The following is a 13,478-nucleotide window of genomic DNA, read 5'->3' on the forward strand; positions in this document are numbered from 1 at the left end:
TAAACTCTGAAGGTTTTTCCGATGGAGTTCCAACAGAATTCCGCTGAGACCGTCTTGCGTACACGTGATCAAACCAAAGTCAGACCGTCAAGAACGAGGTGACGTACAGCACGTACGACAGGACTAGAAAAAGGAAGTTCAATAGCCACTGTTCCACCCTTTGGGCTCCTTCTGCTAATCTTGCGTTTATCTCGTGTTCGTAGAAATTTGGTTAGAGATGATTTGCGCTTTTCAGACTCCAGCTTTTTCAGATCATTTTACTGCTGTTCAGTTTGTGCTTGTGGGTTTGTATCTAGACATGTGCACACTGAAATATTTTGTTTCGGAATTTCGTTTTTGTCCAAAAAATAAATTTATTTAGTTACTCCCGAAATTCCAGAGTTTTTATTTATTTAGAAAATCCAAATTAATTAACCACTTCAATACCAGGCACTTAAACACCTTCCTGCCCAGACCAATTTTGAGCTTTCAGCGCTGTCGCACTTTGAATGACAATTGCGCGGTCATGCTACACTGTACCCAAATGAAATTTGTATCATTTTTTTCCCACAAATAGAGCTTTCTTTTGGTGGTATTTGATCACCTCAACGGTTTTTATTTTTTTCTAAACAAATAAAAAAATCCAGAAAATTTGGAAAAAAATGTTTTTTTTGTTTCAGTTTCAAAACTTTGTAAATATGTAAGTTTTCTCCTTCACTGATGGGCACTGATGGGACTACACTAATGGGCACTGATAAGGCGGCACTGGTGGGCACTGATGAGGTGGCACCAATGAAGTGGCACTGATGAGGTGGCATTGATGGACACTGATATTTGGCACTGATAGGCGGCACTGATGGGCACTGATAGGTGGCACTGATGGGCGACACGGATGGGCACTGATAGGTGGCACAAATTGGCACTGATAGCTGGCACGGTTTGGCATGGATAGGCGGTACAGATGGGCATGGATAGGCAGCACAGATGGACATGGATAGGTGGCACAGATGGGCATGGATGGGCACTGATAGGTGGCACGGATGGGCACTGGTAGGCAGCACAGATGGGCACTGATAGGCGGCATTGTATTGTATTATACTGTACTAATTGATGCCAATCAGTGCCAAACAATAAAGCATGCCAATCAGTGAAGCCCATTGTGGGTACTGATTGGCATCCATTGTGGGCACTGACTGGAATCCCTGGTGGTCTAGGGTGGCATACCTTGTGCTGGGCATCCCTGGTGGTCTGGTGGCGTCCCTGGTGGTCCAGTGTGGGCATCCTCGGGGGGGCTGCACTGATAATCGATCAGCACAGACCCCCCCGTCAGAGGAGCAGCCGATCGTCTCTCCTCTACTCGCGTCTGACAGACGCGAGTGAGGAAAAGCCGATCACCGGCTCTTCCTATTTACACTGTGATCAGCCGTTATTGGACACGGCTGATCACATGGTAAAGAGTCTCCGTCGGAGACTCTTTACCGAGATCATAGTTGCGGGGTGTCAGACTGACACCCCGCAACAACGATTGCCGCGATGCGCGCCACCGGGGGCGCGCAGCGGCTCAAAATCCTGATCACATCATATGACATCCGATCAGGATTTTGAAACCACTTTGCAGCCGTGTTTCTGTTATAGGGCAGGCGGCAAGTGGTTAAGGTCAAATCTGTCATTGAAGGCTTATTGTGTCTGCCGAATGTTCAAAGAAGATTAGACGGAGCAGCTAAACTGTCTGACTCCATATAGTTTAGCTTCTCCGTTGAATCTTCTTAGAACTTTTGACAGACACCATAAGCCAAAGTTTCGACGCTTGTATGTTTTTCGCTGCTTTGTCGAATCTTTGATGTTGAATGTATATAGTTCAAATAGAAAATGGACAGGTGATATTGATCACTGATCAGACAATCTAGAATCTCAATCTATAATATAGAATCTATAATAATAGAGCCCCCCCCCCCCCCCCCCACAACACGGGCAGCCGATGAGGCTATCACAACACTAGCAAGCAACACCAGTATCACTATCAATTTCACAACACTAACACAATAGCAGCAGATTATTATTTAAGATTAGAGATGGCCTTGCGGTTCGCCTGGTGGTCGGTTTGTGGCAAATTTTGTTCGTTCGCGATTCGCCAAACCGGCGGACTTCTGGCGCTGTTCGCGCGGCGGACATATGTGTTTACATTGTGAAGAACTTTGACCCATGATGACACATCCATCATGGGGTACAGGACAGCCAATTGAGACATTTCAGCACATGGACAATTGGACATACCCCCTACCTTATAAATAGACCTGATCTGGTGGCCATTTTACATTTGGTCTTTTGTTAGTGTAGGGACAGGACACTGTGTGGAGCAGGGACAGTCAGTTTAATCACTAGCTATTACTATTAGGTCCACAAAAGTCCTTTTAAGGACTGGTTGTAAGGCTGGCCGCAGGCCAGCCTGTATTTGTGGGAGGAGCCCGGGCGCTATTTAAGCCTCCCTCCCTGGCTGTGACGACGTCCGTGACTATTTCCGGGTCACGACAGCATTTCCGGTATCGTGGTTTCCGGTTTGCGTTCCAGCACCAGGCTTTTCGTGGAGCGAGGCGGACGGGCAGACGGACAGGCGGGAGGTAGGTGGCGGTGGGGGGGGTGGGGGAGGATGGCGCTGACAGCGTTGGTGGTGTGGATGGCGCTGATGGCACCGATGGTGGGGCTTATTCTGTGTGTGGAGACTACCACTGGTGGATCATTTGGGGGTATGTTTCTGGCCCACGGGAGGGCATGTCCGCATTTACAGCCCCCCCCCCCCCCCCCCCCGCACAAGCTGGCTTGGTCTGTCTGCTGTTTCTTTTCTTACCAGGTACATTACTTGGTTCGGTGTCAGGGTACATGGCAGTGCCCCGGTTGCATGTGTCTCAGCCAATGCCAGGCACTCGCACAGTCACTCATGCAACAGGGGGGGTTTCATCGGCCATGGGTGGTACCATGGAGCAGTTCATTACAGCATTCTCGCAAGCACGTGTTAGTACTTGTTCATTTCATTCATTCATTCATTCATTCGCATCACTCATTCAGGTCCTGAGTATGACGCATGTGGTTAGCATTTTTTTCTACACATTCAAGATTCCTCATCAGTCTTAGGTTGATGGGGTCATGGCGGGGGCAGCTACTTAGCTGTCTGGTGGTCATACCGTGGGGGGAGAGTCGTTGGGGGGGTGGGGGGGTGGGTTGCTTGGCATCACTGGGGGCATCTCAGGGCGGTCAGGCGCATGCAGGGGCGTTTGGGGCATGCGGCACGTTCTTGTGGGCTCAGTCGGTGAGGGGGGTGGGGGTGTTGGGGGGGCATCTGATGGCCATCCAGGCTTTGTATCTTTTTTCAAGGTTTCACGTTTGTTCCACAGGTTCTGTTCCTAGCTCAGGCGTTGTATGATTGTCAGGAAGCCGTGCTTTGCTTGCCATTATCAGGTGTGTTCAGGGATGGGGGGGGGGGGGGTGTCAGGGTTATCAGGGGTTTTTCAGGCACTTCATTTCTTCAGCAGGGTAAGTAATATGCTTGATTTTCTGTCCGTGTTAACTCATGTTAGGTACATTACCTTGCGGGTGATTCGTTCGTCTTGTCGCAACTTTTCGCAATCAGAAGGTGCGTGTGTTTCTTTCAAGTTTCATGGGTTCTATACATAGGGCAGGTCAGGTTTATCTCGTCTTTAGATCCTTACGGGCCAGGATTCACTTAGGTTTCATAGGTTACAGGCTCGAGGCCAACATTTCATACGTCATACGTTGCACTTCACTTCATACGCTTATTTCGGTACCCACCACGCTCTGTGGGTATTTGTTCTTAGCCCTGAGTGTTCGTTATTAATTACCTGTTGTAGCGCCGCAGGTTGCTCGGGCTTTCTCAGCACACTCATTCAGGTATGGGGGGGGCGCATCAGGTTCCATTTATGCGCTGATTGTTACATGATTACATCCTTGGCATGGTTAGGTCCATACTTCAGGAGGGGAGGGGTCGGGTCGGTATGTAGTTTCTCATGTTCTTGTGCTTTTACCGCAGATTCATCATGTCACATGTTTCTGAGAGTGACGAATTTGCGTTCATTCCGCCATCTGTCACTGGGGGGTCTGTGCATGGCAGCACCCTTTCATTAAGGAGCTGGACGGTGCCCAGGCTTACGGCAGAACTTCGTCGCAGGGGAATTTCTTTTCCAGCTACGGCCAGGAAGGCTGAACTTTTTAGACTATTGCAATCCAGCACGGTTCAGCCACTCCCCGATAACAGCATGTCGCAGGTTTCGGTGCAGAATGCTCTTACGCAGATTCATGCTTTGTTGAACACATTATCTACTTCCATGTCCCAGATGCAGGATAGAATGGAGGTGGTGGAAGCGCATGCGGCCAGAACGCAGGCGCTTCCTGTGTCCCCAGCTCCAGTCCTTTCCGGTGCTCTCACAGGTAACATGGCCATTTCCCTGCCTATCACAGCTCCATCTCCTTTGGCAGCTCCCCCATCTGTGTCACCGTCTCACTTCATTCCTGCCAATTTGAAGAAAGACATTTTGGATGGGAAGGATGTGAATCTAGCCTCCTTACTAATTGCATCGCAAGACATTACTGAGAATAAATCTTATGCTTGCGGTGAGGTGCCGGTTGTGCTGAAAGTCAAAGACCCCAGACGTAATCGCAAACTCAATGTGGCTGAGTTTGTGCTGGCTTTCGGCATCTTCCGGGACATCATTTGCACGGTCAGTCCGGATAGGAGGGTGGAGTTAGATCTATATCTCCACAAGGTGGTAGATCTGGCTCACAAGTATGGGGGTTGCAGTTTCTATGACTACCACCGTTCCTTTTCGGCCAAGGTGGCGGCCACTTGGACTCAGTTCCAGGTGGCCATGTGTTGGAGCAACGTTGATATGGAGCTTTTTTGCAGACATTTCGCCAATCAGAAATCCCCGGTATGCAGCTCCTGTCAGTCTTCAACGCATACCGCTGCTTGGTGTCCTGTGGTTGAGGCCCCGGGTCCGTCAGGGGTTAGCAGACAGGGGGTTGGTGTCTCTTCCACGGGACCTTCAGGCCAGGTGGACAAACTGGGTAGGACCATTCATTTTCTAGGGAAATCACAGGTTTGCAACAATTTCATGCCGGCTGCAATTACAATCAGTGCAGACTCCTGCATGTGTGTTCTAATTGTTTCCGGGCTCATCCCAAATCTTCCTGCATGGTCAAACCATTTGGGACCACATGACTAGGCCGGGTGAATGTTGCTGCTTTAGGGGGTTATTTAGAGGATCACCCATCCACGGTGGTTAGGGATTTTCTGTTTTGAATGGCTTCACGGTTGGGTTCCACACAGGGTTGATCTCGTTGCCTACGGAGACGTTTGAGTGTAGAAACCTTGTGTCTGCTGACCAACATGCCTCATTAGTTGATCAATTGTTGGGTGTAGAAGTTGCCAAAGGTTTTGTGATCGGGCCTTTTCCTTCCTCTCCGTTCGGCATGTGGAGGGTTAGCCCCATTGGGGTTGTATGTGGCAAATTTTGAAATAAATTCCGTCTCATCTACGATTTGTCCGCTCCTCATTGTTCACGCATTCCAAGCATCTACTCACTGATTCCTTCGGAAGAGTTTTCTTTGAAATATTCTTCGGTTGATTCAGCCATTCAGCTTATTCTTCAGTTTGGTCAAGGGGCTTGGTTATCCAAGGCGGACGTTGCTGATGCGTTCAAGTTACTCCCAATCAGTGCGGCACTCTGGCAATGGCATGGCATCAGGTGGCGGGACTGTTATTATTTTGCCACAAAATTAACTTTTGGGGCCAAAAGCAGTCCCTGTTTGTTCAACATTTTCGCCCAGGCTCTCCATTGGATCCTGGGTTATCACAAAGGCTGCCAGGGGGTGGTGCACTATCTCGATGATTTTTTACTCGTGGAGGATCCATCCAGGGCTCCTAGGGACCTGCAGTATCTCATGGATTTGTTCACAGAACTGAACGTGCCATTGGCGGTCCACAAAGTGGAAGGTCCCGGCAATGTCAATACTTTTTTAGGCATTAAGCTGGATTCCAGTCGCATGATTGCAAGTTTGCCCAAGGTGAAGCTGGACAGAATACGTCTGACCATCCATGCGTTTGTCTGTTCTCCCGTCTGTTCGAAAAAGGAGTTGCAGTCACTCTTGAGCATGCTCAATCATTTGTTTCCAGACTTTTGGCCCTCTTGCCCCTCATCCAGGATGTGGACGCTCGTGTCAGCTTGCAAGCTGACGCACGCGCTGACCTGATCATGTGGGATCACTTTTTGTGGGACTGGAATGGCATTTCATTGCTTGTGCCGCAGCCTTCCAGCTCTTCACCCAGGGTGTTCTCGGATGCAGCTGCGTCAGGAGGGTTTGCGGCCATGTGTGGGGTGGAATGGCTGGCTGGTCGTTGGCCTCGGGAGGTGTTTCAGTTACCGAAATTTGCTCAGACTTCGGCTTTATTTGAAATCTACCCAATCGTGGCTGCAGCTGTCACTTGGGGGCCGGTCTGGACGGGATGTTCAGTTATTTTTTTCACGGACAATCAGGCCACGGCCAACATCATCAACAAAGGCAGGTCAGGGTCCCTGGCCATCATGGCCTTCATGCGCAGATTGACATGGTTGGGGTTGACTCACAGGTTCCATTTTCAGGGGGAATTCATCAGTGGGGATTTCAACAGGGATGCTGATGCTTTGTCACGTTTCAAATTCAGTCAATTTTTCTTACAGCATCCGGAAGCAGAACGGATGGGCAAGCCAGTCCCTCCTTTTTGCCTTCTCACCATGGACTGACAAGATTCTGGACACAGGCGATCGGTTTGGCCAACGCATCCTTGTCCAGCAATACGTTTAAAGCCTACTCCACGGGGTGGAGGAGTTTTCTCAGGTTTTTGAGGTTGCATCCTTCCAGCAGCCCGTGGGATATCCGTTCTGTCATGGCATTTGCGGCCTGTTGCCACAGCGAGTTGGCTTTATCCGCCAGTACCATCAAATCTTATCTCGCAGGCATTCAGAATTTCAGGTCCATCCAAGACCCTGCTAGTCCCTCCATTTTTGCCACTCACCCTCTCAAAGCCTTGCTGAGGGGGGTGCAGAAATCACAGGGTCAGGCCCGGGCGGCCAGGCTGCCCATTTCACGGGTCAGCAATCATGCACCTTTTCTGTCCAAGGGTAGTCTTAGCAGGTTCTCGGACCACTTCGCTCTGCAGCTTAACAATAACAAGACCAAGCAGGTGGGTCAGGGGTATGTAGTTAAGTTCTATGGTACCAGCAGTAGGTGGTGTCCACTCCAGGTACTTGATGCGCTTGGCACGTTTTTTTGCTGCATCTCCTCAGCACAGCCCGTTGTTACCATTTCCATCCGATCCATTGACATCCAAACAGTTCATGACACATGTTAGGTTGTTAATCGCCAAGTTGGGGTTGGACCCCAAATCATTTACGGGTCATTCATTCAGAATCGGGGCAGCATCTGCCGCGTCCAAACAGGGGGTGCCCCCTCATATCATTAAGCACATGGGCCGCTGGAATTCCTCCTGTTTTAGCAGGTATATCCCCGATCCACAGGAAGAAGTCAGCAGGGCATTCGCCTCTTTGTTAAATGAATCTCGGTTTGTGCAGCACCATTAAACACTCTATTTATTCACCTATCCACGTGTCTTTTTGCCCTCTTTTCAGGTATACTGACCTACAGGCCGAGGCACAATGCAGGTCTTAGTTAGGTTGCTCTCAGGTGTCGAGGAGGGCTCTGATTACAAGTTGTAAGGCTGGCCGCAGGCCAGCCTGTATTTGTGGGAGGAGCCCGGGCGCTATTTAAGCCTCCCTCCCTGGCTGTGACGACGTCCGTGACTATTTCCGGGTACCCACCCTCCCGGTTTCCCACTTTCTCGGTATTTACAATCAAGCAGGTATTCATACAGGGTATGCCCTCTTTTCAGGTATACTGACCTACAGGCCGAGGCACAATGCAGGTCTTAGTTAGGTTGCTCTCAGGTGTCGAGGAGGGCTCTGATTACAAGTATAGGTGTACAGTATATAGGGTTGTAATACACTTAGAATATACTTTCTTTCAAATATACAAAGTATATTCTGGTGCACTGCTGCTGACTGCTGTGCTGCTGAAGAACTGCTTACAGATTCTGCAGCTGTCTTTTGTCAGTGTAGGGAAAGAACGCTGTGTGGAGCAGGGACAGTCAGTTTAATCACTAGCTATTACTATTAGGTCCACAAAAGTCCTTTTAAGGACTGGTATAGGTGTACAGTATATAGGGCTGTACACGTATAATATACTTTCTTTCAAATATAGAAAGTATATTATGGTGCACTGCTGACTGCTGTGCTGCTGAGTGCTGACCGATTCTGCAGCTGTCTTTTATCAGTGTAGGGACTGAGGGACAGTTTGTTGTTTGGAGCAGGTACAGTCTGCAAATCGCTAGCTACTAGGTCCACAAAGGTCCTTTTAAGGACTGGTATAGGTGTACATTATATAGGGTTGTACATGTATAATATACTTTCTTTCAAATATAGAAAGCATATTATAGTGCACTGCACTGCTGTGCTGCTGACCGATTCTGCAGCTGTCGTTTCTCAGTGTAGGGAGGGACAGTTTGGTGTTTGGAGCAGGGACAGTCTGCAATTCACTAGCTACTAGCTAGCTACTATTAGGCCCACAAAGGTCCTTTTAAGGACTGGTATAGGTGTACTATTTGGTGTGCAGTATATAGGGGTGTAATACACGTATAAAATACTTGCAAATATAGAAGGTATAATATAGTGCATTTCCACTGTGCAGCATTGTGACTGCTGAACGGTTCTGCAGCGATACTACAAAGAGCGATAAACGCAATTTAAAAAAAAGTATTATAACTGGTGTGATAGACCAGTGGTCTCCCAAAACAACCAATTGAAGCGGGGTGTTATATACCTTCTTCCACATACATACTGCACTTCTCTAGAGACTTTTGTCACAGGGTCATTTAAAATATGACAGGCAGAGGAAGGGTCAGGCTCTTCCGTGGGGGTGGTAGGGGTAGGGCAGGAGCAACAGGCTTGAGCCAAAGTGAGAAACTGCAGAAGGTGCCTTCGATTACGTCAAAGGACGCACCAAACTTGGTTGAGTGGCTCACTCAGCCTTACTCTTCTGCACCCTCCTCATCCTCTCGATCTGCACCCTCTTCTTCACTCTCTGCTGTGTGCACCCCCAAAGACACTACCACCAACACCACCAACACCACCACCATATAGCCTCCGCTTGAGTCACAGGAATTATTTTTCGATCCAGCACAAGACATTGCCGATGCGCAGCCACTCTTGGCATTGGATCAGGAAAAGGAGGTAGCAACAACCGCCACTCAGCAGGCTGACGACAGTACCCAGATCAGCCCAAGGAGGAGGTTGGTCCCCCGGGTGTTGCTGCCTACTCCGAGATCTCTAATTATAGCGGTGGGGAAGGTGACGTCGGTGATGACGTGTCTAGTGATGTCACGTGGGTGCCCACAAGAGAGGAAGAGGAGGGGAGTTCAGAGGGAGATATGGACCAGCAGATAGGGAGGAGAAGCAGGCGGAACTTAGATTGCACAGGAGGGACAAAGCAGACTGCTAATGTATCAGGAGTGAGGCATCAACCATGTACGGACACATCTGGCGCTCCCAGGACGCCGGCACCTGGCTCCGCAGTGTAGGCTTTTTTAACGTGTGCGCTGCTGACAATAGTGTTGCCATCTGCAATCTTTGCAGTCAACGCATAAGTCACGCTAAGCCCAACACTCATCTAGGGACGACTGCCTTAAGAAGACACATGAGCTGCCATCACCGAGCCCAGTGGGAGCAACGGAACCCACAAAGCCACACTCCAGGATCTCACCATCCAGCCTCGTCTTCTACTTCTCCTTCTCCTCTCTCCTCACAATTGTCCTCCACTCCACCTTCCATCATGCCGTCCTCACGCTTTTCTGGAAAAAAGCAGGCTTCAATGGGCCAAATGTTCGAGCGTAAAAAAAATGATGACGCCAGATAACCCTCTTGCCCAACGGTTCATGGCTGGCTTGTCAGAAGTGATAGCCCGCCAACTACTGCCATATAAACTGATGGGCTCGGAGGCCTTTTCAAAAATTTGTGCCCATTGGAACACCACAATGGAAGGTCCCAGGAAGGAAGTATTTCTCACAGAAGGGCATCCCAGAGCTATATGGCCATGTTCAGTGGCAAGTGAATGTATCTCTGACACACAGTGTCGGTGCCAAGATACATTTGACCACAGACACGTGGTCTAGCAAACACGGGTAGGGAAGGTATATAACTTTTACTGCCCACTGGGTGAACCTTCTGACGGCTGTCAAGCATGTAACCCGTGGCACCTGTGTAGATTTGGTTTTACCGCCACGGATTGCATGCAGGCCTGGCTCTTCTTCTCCTCCTCCTACTCCATCCTCCTACCTCTCCTCCTCGGCTGACTCCTCCTTTTCCGCTGCTAGCGCCTCTTCTGCTGCGCCGCCCAAGATCCCCAGAACCTATTCGACATGCATGGCACACGTCTTAAACTTGGTCATGCATCGATTCATTGTCAAATACCCTGGGGTCCAGGACATCTTGCGGCAGGCAAGGAAAATATCGGCCCATTTCAGAAGATCTTACACGGCCATGGCTCGCCTTGCCAACATTCAGAGGCGACACAATCTGCCGGTCAGACATCTTATTTGCGATTGCCTGACGTGATGGAACTCAATCTTTTATATGCTTGATAGGCTGCTCCAGCAGAAACGTTCAGTTAACGACTACCTGTACGAACTCTGCGGCAGAACAGGTTCTGGGGAGCTTGGTTTTTTCACTGCGCCAGTGGCTGCGCATGCAGACTTCTTGATGAGATCATTAAACTGGTCAGTCGCAGCCATGGCCCCATCAGTGACGTGGTGCCTTATGCCTTCTTTATGGAGTGTGCATTGCGTTGTGTCATTGATCAAGCCATGGAGGAGCAGGAAGATGAGGAAGTTGCAATGCTGGATGAATTCCCAGGGGGGGCTACTCTATCTGAGACAAGTCAACAACAGGAGTCTGAAGAGGAGTCAGAGGAGGATGGTGCATGCTTTAAACCTTTCTGGCATCCCTGTTGTTGTGCGTGGGTAGGGAGAGGAGAACAAGGAAGACAACATTATCCTGGATGATGAGCAGGAGCCAGGCCACCACACCGCTTCCAGTTTAGTGCAAATGGGGACCTTCATGCTCCAGTGTTTTAACAGGGACCCCATATAAAAAGCATAAAGGTCAAGGACCAGTACTGGGTGGCAACGTACTTAGACCCCCGGTACAAACACAAAATGGCAGAAATGTTACCACCGTCATAGAGGGCTGTCAGAATGGAGCACTTCCAGGCCTTGCTTCGAGAAATGCTGCATTCTGCTTTGAGAAAGTTGTGGGTACCAATCCAACAGTGCCTGCAAAAAGAGGGCAGTTTGAAGATGTGTTGGTGACTTCTGATATGAGGTCTTTCTTTCAGCCGACCCATCGACAGGTCTCATCCGGATCCAGCATCAGGGAATGCCTAGACTGACAGGTGTCCGACTACATCGGGTTAACAGCCGATGTGGACGCTCTGAGAAGTGATGAACCCCTGGACTACTGGGTGGGCAGGCTTGACCTCTGGCCAGAGCTTGCCCAATTTGCAATGGAACTGTTGGCTTGCCCCTCGTCCAGTGTCCTGTCCGAAAGGATGTTCAGCGCAGCAGGGGGGATCGTGACCGATAAGCGCACCCGCCTGGCTCACAACAGTGTTGACTACCTCACATTTATAAAAATGAATGAGGCATGGATCTCGGAGGAATTTATCACATGTGACCAGTAGACCATGTATATGCATAACTCTATAAATGATTTATTTAATCTAGCACACTGACCTTTTTTCTTTCCTTGCTCACTTCCTTGTACAAAAAAGCACACCGTACTATATGCCCATACCCTCCTGTTTGAAGAGTTTGAGCGGTGTCATATTTTTGGGTCCTCCAGCGAGTTGCTGGTATCAGTGCTGGTGTCAGTGCTCTCTATCTCGGTGCTGGTGTCAGTGCTCTCTATCTCGGTGCTGGTGTCAGTGCTCTCTGTCATGGTGCTGGTGTCAGTGCTCTCTATCTCGGTGCTGGTGTCAGTGCTCTCTATCTTGGTTCTGGTGTGGTCCCAGTGCTCTCTATCATGGTGCTGGTGTCAGTGCTCTCTATCATGGTGCTGGTGTCAGTGCCCTCTATCTCGGTACTGGTGTCAATGCTCAGTCTCTATCATGGTGCTGGTGTCAGTGCTCAGTCTCTATCGCGTTGCTGGTTTCAGACAGTGAGGGAGATAGCAGCGGAGAAGCCAATCAGCAGGCAGTGCCAGCACCATGGCTGAGGATCAGCACTGGACTGGCACCTCTGGACTACCGCAGTGGAGCCCTGTATAGGTGGGGGTAAGGGCCAGGCAGAGGGAGGGGTCAGGGGCTCAAGCACAGGTTGGCACACTGGGACACTGGCACAGGACTGCGCTGCCCTGACGGTGGCACCGATCATCTCCTGCACCCCCTTCATAGCCTGGCCTGACTTTGCCTCTCCTCCATGGTCTTCATGTGCTCCTGAACTGTCAAAATTTCACAGATAAAAAAAGAATGCTTGTCGTTATCGATCCCAGATTCACTTAATACTTTTGTTATGTCAGTGTCCATGTTGTGGGACTATGTGTGCACAGCTAGTAAGTATTTTGTGGCTGAAAATATGACCTGGAGGTTTTTAAGGTTCACCTGCCATTAAAGTCAATGGGGTCCGCCGCAAACTTTGCAGTTCGCGAACTTTTGGCCACGTTCGCAGTTCGCGAAACGTCCCGCCGGAAGTTCGTCCATCACTATTTAAGATTAAAGTTAAGTTGAACTGTAGCTTGCTTTACTATTGTTCTGCTGCTGTGCATATGCTTAACCCCTTCCCGCCGAGCGTACGCAGATGTGCGTACTCGGCTTCCGGGGGGTATACCGGGATGATGCCCGCACCTGCAGGCATCATCCCGGTACCGTTTTTTTCAGCAGGCGATTGACTATCCAGGCATAACAACCGATGCGGCTAAAAGCAGCTCGGCTGTTATGCCAGAGGAGCGGGAGGGGACGTCCCCCCTCCCTCCGCCTCCCGCCGCTGTTACCGGTGCTCCCGCTCGATCGGGAGCACCGATTCAAATTCGGCTGCCTCCAGCTGCTGGGGAGGAACTGGAACGAAGCTTCGTTCCAGTCTCCTCATCGTAAACACAGAAGCGACGTCATGACGTCACTTCCCGTTTACTCGGCTGCCAATGGCGCCGGTTTTAAAAAAATATCCGGTATTCAGAATCGCCGTTTTCACCGATCTGAATACATTGAAGTGTAAAGGAGGGGTGGGGGGTCTTTTAGACCTCCGATCCCTCCATAAAGAGTACCTGTCACCACCTATTACTGTCACAAGGGATGTTTACATTCCTTGTGACAGCAATAAAAGTGATCAATTTTTATTTTTTTTTTAAAAC

Source organism: Lithobates pipiens, unplaced genomic scaffold (assembly GCF_037356315.1).
Source record: "Lithobates pipiens isolate NorthernLeopardFrog02 unplaced genomic scaffold, aLitPip1_a1.2 Scaffold_10, whole genome shotgun sequence".
Taxonomy (NCBI): Eukaryota; Metazoa; Chordata; class Amphibia; order Anura; family Ranidae; genus Lithobates; species Lithobates pipiens.